The sequence below is a fragment of the Heptranchias perlo genome, unplaced genomic scaffold (assembly GCF_035084215.1).
Source record: "Heptranchias perlo isolate sHepPer1 unplaced genomic scaffold, sHepPer1.hap1 HAP1_SCAFFOLD_274, whole genome shotgun sequence".
Classification (NCBI taxonomy): domain Eukaryota; kingdom Metazoa; phylum Chordata; class Chondrichthyes; order Hexanchiformes; family Hexanchidae; genus Heptranchias; species Heptranchias perlo.
This window is the reverse complement of record NW_027139286.1, coordinates 270,001-277,500: the sequence shown is the minus strand read 5'-3', so window position 1 is coordinate 277,500 and position 7,500 is coordinate 270,001.

The following is a 7,500-nucleotide window of genomic DNA, read 5'->3' as shown; positions in this document are numbered from 1 at the left end:
CGCTGTCGAGGCTCAACACGATTTCAGACTGACAAAGAGTTCGAAAATTGCCGCCTGATGTAGCTTTAAATGCTGACAGGTGACTTCCGAGTGCTCTTGTAAAGGTCTCCGCTTTGAAATTGAGAGCCTTTTGCCAAGTGTCACTTTTTCAGGCACTCTTAAAGTGCACCTGGGCTGTCAGAGAAAGCTCTGAAAATCGTGTTCTCGAAAATCTCCGGGTACCCGACCAATCCCTAGGTGCCCGAATGACAAGTGTCAATTCGGCAGGACGGCCTCCCACCTCCGGCCGCAGATGCGTCACTAAATCCCCGCAACGGGGGCTTTCTCATTTCGGCATAGGGGCTTCCGCGGCCAACTCATTAACCTGTGCTCGGACTTTTTGTGCCACAAGTGCAAGGGACCGTTTGCCGGCAGCTACTCGCACCCCCCCGCCCAGGGGGGGAATCCTCTGACCGGAGATCCGAAACGCCGGCCGAATCCATCCCCGTCGGACTTCCGAAGGGGTTCCCTCGACCGACTGACTTCCGAACTCCTTTCTGGGCTTAAACGGGTGGAATTCGGACCCTCTCGCAAGGGAGCCGAAGCCCGCCAGCCCCGGGAGGCCTCGGGGCCGCCGTTTTCAAGCCCGACCAAAAAACCCGAAAAATGGGGAAAAATGGGAAAAATTCCCACTCCCAAAAGGCTTAAAAGTCGGTTGGGCGGCAGCCCGGGTCGGTCTCTGCAGACCTGGAGGCGCTGGACACAAGTCTGGTAAACAGGCTAAGTCTCGACATGCCACCTCTTACTATCCTGCAGGTACCCCGCCAATCCCCCCGGAACCGGCTGGCAATTGGCGAATCAGCGGGACGAATTTGAATTCGTGACCGACTTTCTGACACCGAATCGCCGCAAACGCGTTTCGATTTTTCGGCTTCGGTACCTCCCATCAGACTTTGACTGGCCATATCTCCGGACTCACGTGTCGCAGCCGGGACCTTCAGGCACCGTTCGACGCGTCTACCCCTGCCCCGTCGAATGGCGCCCCTCGCGGTGTGGTCCGATTTCCGCATTTTGGTCAGATTTGCCTCCAAAATTTTCAGATTGAGTTGACGAATGCCCCCTACGGGGTAACCTCTTGCCCTTTCGGACCTGGTCCCTGTGACTTAATTTCCGCCTTTTGCTCAATCGTTTCCCCATTTATAATTAATTTTAAAAATCGGGTTACTCAGTTCTGGTTTACCAGTTCCCTCTTCGGACTTAGTTTTTGGTTAATCATTTCCGGTTCACCAGTTCCCGTTTTGGACTTAGTCTCTGCGGGCCGTTTCTCATCTTTTGGTTCATCAGTTCCCCTCTTTTAATAATTTTTTGGCTGCTTTCGTTTGATCATTTCCCTGCCTTCTGGGTAACTTTTCCACCTTAGGACTTCATCGCCGCACATTGTTTTCGACTTCTGGTTGATCATTTCACCCCTTTTAATCATTTTTGTAACTTTTGGTTAACCATTTCACCCAGCTTCTGGTTAACCATTTCCCCTTTGGGACTTAGTCTGTGAGCATTCTTTTGGGATTCTGGTTAACCATTTGCCAATTTTTAAAAAATGTTGCCACTTTTGTTTAATGCTTTCTGGTCAACCTTTCCCTCTTTCAGACTTCACCGCGGCACATTGCTTCAGCCTCCTGGTTAATCATTTCACCCCTTTTAATCATTTTTGCAACTTTTGGTTAACCATTTCCCCCAGCTTCTGGTTAACCATTTCCCCTTTGGGACTTGGTCTCTGAGCATTCTTTTGGGATTCTGGTTAATCATTTGCCAATTTTTAAAAAATGTTGCCACTTTTGTTTAATGCTTTCTGGTCAACCTTTCCCTCTTTCAGACTTCACCGCGGCACATTGCTTCAGCCTCCTGGTTAATCATTTCACCCCTTTTAATCATTTTTGCAACTTTTGGTTAACCATTTCCCCCAGCTTCTGGTTAACCATTTCCCCTTTGGGACTTGGTCTCTGAGCATTCTTTTGGGATTCTGGTTAATCATTTGCCACTTTTTTAAAAATGTTGCCACTTTTGTTTAATGCTTTCTGGTCAACCTTTCCCTCTTTCAGACTTCACCGCGGCACATTGCTTCAGCCTCCTGGTTAATCATTTCACCCCTTTTAATCATTTTTGCAACTTTTGGTTAACCATTTCCCCCAGCTTCTGGTTAACCATTTCCCCTTTGGGACTTAGTCTCTGAGCATTCTTTTGGGATTCTGGTTAATCATTTGCCAATTTTTTAAAAATGTTGCCACTTTTGTTTAATGCTTTCTGGTCAACCTTTCCCTCTTTCAGACTTCACCGCGGCACATTGCTTTAGCCTCCTGGTTAATCATTTCACCCCTTTTAATCATTTTTGCAACTTTTGGTTAACCATTTCCCCCAGCTTCTGGTTAACCATTTCCCCTTTGGGACTTAGTCTCTGAGCATTCTTTTGGGATTCTGGTTAATCATTTGCCACTTTTTTAAAAATGTTGCCGCTTTTGTTTAATGCTTTCCCTGCTTTGTGGTCAACCTTTTCCCCTTTAGGACTTCACCGCGGCACATTGCTTCAGCCTCCTGGTTAATCATTTCACCCCTTTTAATCATTTTTGCAACTTTTGGTTAACCATTTCCCCCAGCTTCTGGTTAACCATTTCCCCTTTGGGACTTGGTCTCTGAGCATTCTTTTGGGATTCTGGTTAATCATTTGCCACTTTTTAAAAAATGTTGCCGCTTTTGTTTAATGCTTTCCCTGCTTTCTGGTCAACCTTTTCCCCTTTAGGACTTCACCGCAGCACATTGCTTTAGCCTCCTGGTTAATCATTTCACCCCTTTTAATCATTTTTGCAACTTTTGGTTAACCATTTCCCCCAGCTTCTGGTTAACCATTTCCCCTTTGGGACTTAGTCTCTGAGCATTCTTTTGGGATTCTGGTTAACCATTTGCCAATTTTTTTAAAATGTTGCCACTTTTGTTTAATGCTTTCTGGTCAACCTTTCCCTCTTTCAGACTTCACCGCCGCACATAATTTTCGACTTCTGGTTGATCATTTCACCCCTTTTAATCATTTTTGCAACTTTTGGTTAACCATTTCCCCCAGCTTCTGGTTAACCATTTCCCCTTTGGGACTTAGTCCCTGAGCATTCTTTTGGGATTCTGGTTAATCATTTGCCACTTTTTTAAAAATTTTGCCGCTTTTGTTTAATCGTTTCCCTGCTATGTGGTCAACCTTTTCCCCTTTCAGACTTCATCGCCGCGCATTGTTGTCGACTTCTGGTTAATCATTTTTCCCCTTTAAATCTTTTTTTGCCACTTTTGGTTAACCATTTCACCCAGCTTCTGGTTAACCATTTGCCCCATTTTACTGAATTTTTCCGCTTTGGTTTAATCATTTCCCTGCTTTCTTGTCAACCTTTTCCCCTTTTGGACTTCGCCGCCGCACTTTGCTTTTGCCTTCTGGTTAAACATTTCTCCCCTTTTAATCCTTTTTCCCACTTTTGGTTCACCAGTTCACCCAGCTTCTGGTTCACCATTTCCCCTTTGGGACTTAAGTCTCTGAGCATTCTTTTGGGATTCTGGTTAACCATTTGCCACTTTTTAAAAAATGTTGCTGCTTTTGTTTAATGCTTTCCCTGCTTTCTGGTCAACCTTTTCCTCTTTCCGACTTCATCGCCGCACCTTGTTTACGACATCCGGTTAAACATTTCTCCCCTTTCAATCCTTTTTGCCACTTTTGGTTAAGCAGTTCAACCAGCTTCTGGTTAACCATTTGCCCCTTCTTACTGAATTTTTCTGCTTTTGTTTAATCATTTCCCTGCTTTATGGTCAACCTTTTCCCCTTTAGGACTTCGCCGCCGCACTTTGCTTTCGCCTTCTGGTTAATCATTTCACAACATTTTAATCCTTTTTCCCACTTTTGGTTAAACAGTTCACCCAGCTTCTGGTTAACCATTTGCCCCTTTGGGACTTAAGTCTCTGAGCATTATTTTGGGATTCTGGTTAACCATTTGCCACTTTTTAAAAAATGTTGCCGCTTTTGTTTAATCGTTTCCCTGCTTTCTGGTCAACCTTTTCTCCTTTAGGACTTCGCCGCCGCACTTTGCTTTCGCCTTCTGGTTAATCATTTCACCCCTTTTAATCCTTTTTCCCACTTTTGGTTAAACAGTTCACCCAGCTTCTGGTTAACCATTTGCCCCTTTGGGACTTAAGTCTCTGAGCATTCTTTTGGGATTCTGGTTCACCATTTGTCCCTTTTTAAAAGATATTGCTGCTTCTGTTTAATCCTTTCCCTGCTTTGCGGTCAACCTTTTCCTCTTTCAGACTTCATCGCCGCGCATTGTTTTCGACATCTGGTTCAACATTTCTCCCCTTTTAATCCTCTTTCCCACTTTTGGTTAAGCAGTTCACCCAACTTCTGGTTAACCATTTGCCCCTTTTTACTGAATTTTTCTGCTTTGGTTTAATCATTTCCCTGCTTTATGGTCAACCTTTTCCCCTTTAGGACTTTGACGCGGCACATTGCTTTCGCCTTCTGGTTAATCATTTCACCCCTTTTAATCCTTTTTCCCACTTTTGGTTAAACAGTTCACCCAGCTACTGGTTAACCATTTCCCCTTTGGCACTTAAGTCTCTGAGCATTCTTTTGGGATTCTGGTAAACCATTTGTCCCTTTTTAAAAAATGCTGCTGCTTTTGTTTAATGCTTGCCCTGCTTTGCGGTCGATCATTTCACCCCTTTTAATCCATTTTTGCCACTTTGGGTTAAACAGTTCACACAACTTCTGGTTCACCATTTCACATTTCGGAACTTTTATTCCCACCATTACTTTGGGCTTCTGGTTCATCATTTCACGCTGTTTTACAAATCTTTGCCGCTTCACTTTTAATCCACAAACCGTGGCTCGCTTTCGGGTGGGGGGGGGGTAGCGGGTTTGGGCCGGGCACTCGACATCCCGGTGTGCGACCGGGTTCGTTCTGGTACCGCTCGGTGCCCCTCGTCCTGCTCTTGCCGCGGAAGCAAACCAGACGACCGTCGGTCTCACGCCCGAGGGGAGAGGAGGCGGAAAGCGGTTTGCAGCCTTTCGCTGTACCTCCGGCGGGCAGCGCCGCACCTCCGAGTGCTCGGTACCGTTCGCTGCGCCTCGTCCGGCCGCACGCAGCGAGCCAAACCCGGAGGAAATCGGCCTGTGCCTTCTCGAGATATGGGCCTCCGGGTGGGACGGACAAACCGGGGCCCCGAGCTCGCTTTCGGCGGCCCGGCACTCGACTTCCCGGTGTCCGAACGTGATCCTTCCGGTACCCTTCGGTGCCCCTTGCCCGACTCTAGCTCCCGTGCTGAAGCGGAGTCGGTCGGCCTGACGGCCTGCCGAGTTAACCAGCGGAAAGCGGTGCGCAGCCTTTCGCTTGCAGCTCCGGCGGGCAGCGCCGCACCTCCGGCTGCTCAGTGCCGTCCGCTGCTCCCCTTCCGGCTGCACGCAGCGAACCATACCCGGAGGAAATCGGCCTCGGCCTTCCGGAGATATGGGCCTGCGAGTGGGACCAATAAATCGGTGCACATTTCCGGCTCGGTTTCCGGCCTCGGCACTATCAGTTCACGCCGTCCGACCGACGTCGTTCTGGCACGGTTCCGTTGCTCCTTGATCCGGTCCAGCCACGGTAATCAGCCGAAGATGGTGGGGGGGACACATTGCCCGCCGAGTTAGCCGGAGGAGATCGGCCTCGGACTTCCTCAGATATCAGCCTCCGGGTGGGACAGACAAACCGGGGACCCGAGCACGCTTTCGGCGGCCCGCTGGTCGACTTCCCGGTGTGCGACCGGGTTCGTTCCGGTACCGTTCGCTGCCCCTCGTCCTGCTCTAGCCGCGGAAACAAACCCGACGACCGTCGGTCTCACGCCCGCGGAGGGAGGTGGCGGAAAGTGGTTTGCAGCCTTTCGCTGTACCTCCGGCGGGCAGCGCCCGACCTCCGAGTGCTCGGTACCGTCCGCTGCGCCTGGTCCTGCCGCACACAACGAGCCATACCCGGTGGAAATCGGCCTGTGCCTTCCAGAGATATGGGCCTCCGGGTGGGACGGACAAACCGGGGCCCCGTGCTCGCTTTCGGCGGCCCGCTAGTCGACTTCCCGGTGTGCGACCGGGTTCCTTCCGGTACCGTTCGCTGCCCCTCGTCCTGCTCTAGCCGCGGAAACAAACCCGACGACCGTCGGTCTCACGCCCGCGGAGGGAGGCGGCGGAAAGTGGTTTGCAGCCATTCGCTGTACCTCCGGCGGGCAGCGCCCGACCTCCGAGTGCTCGGTACCGTCCGCTGCGCCTGGTCCGGCCGCACACAACGAGCCATACCCGGTGGAAATCGGCCTGTGCCTTCCGGAGATATGGGCCTCCGGGTGGGACGGACAAACCGGGGCCCCGAGCGGTGGCACCCTGCTCGCTTTCAGCGGCCCGGCACTCGACTTCCCGGTGTGCGAACGTCATCCTTCCGGTACTCAACCGTGCCCCTTGCCCCACTCTAGCTCCGGCGGTAAAGCGAAGTCGGTCGGTCTCACGGACGCCGAGTTAGCAGGCGGAAAGCGGTGCGCAGCCTTTCGCTGTCACTCCGGCGGGCTGCACCGCATCTCCGAGTGCTCGGTACCGTACGCTGCGCCGCCTCCTGCCGCACGCAACGAGCCATACCCGGAGGAAATCGGCCTCGGCGTTCCGGAGTTATCCGCCTCCGAGTGGGCCTGACCAAGCGGGGTGAACTGGAAATCATTAACCAACGTACTTCCAGGTTTTCACCCGCAGAGGGCAGCACTCTATTCTCCGTTTTAAATTGGGCCGACCCGGCTCCGTTTCGAGACCCGGCACTCGACTTCCCGGTGTGCGAACGTGATCGTTCCGGTACCCAACCGTGCCTCTTGCCCCACTCTAGCTCCGGCGGTAAAGCGAAGTCGGTCGGTCTCACGGACGCCGAGTTAGCAGGCGGAAAGCGGTGCGCAGCCTTTCGCTGTCACTCCGGCGGGCAGCATCGCACCTCCCAGTGCTCGGTACCGTACGCTGCGCCGCCTCCTGCCGCACGCAACGAGCCATACCCGGAGGAAATCGGCCTCGGCCTTCCTGAGATATCAGCCTCCGAGTGGGCCCGACGAGTCGGTGGCACCCTGCTCGCTTTCAGCGGCCCGGCACTCGACTTCCCGGTATGCGAACGTGATCGTTCCGGTACCCAAACGTGCCCCTTGCCCCACTCTAGCTCCGGCGCTAAAGCGGAGTCGGTCGGTCTCACGGACGCCGAGTTACCAGGCGGAAAGCGGTGCGCAGCCTTTCGCTGTCACTCCGGCGGGCAGCATCGCACCTCCGAGTGCTCGGTACCGTACGCTGCGCCTCCTCCTGCCGCACGCAACAAGCCATACCCGGAGGAAATCGGCCTCGGCCTTCCTGAGATATCAGCCTCCGAGTTGGCCCGACGAGTCGGTGGCACCCTGCTCGCTTTCAGCGGCCCGTCACTCGACTTCCCGGTATGCGAACGTGATCGTTCC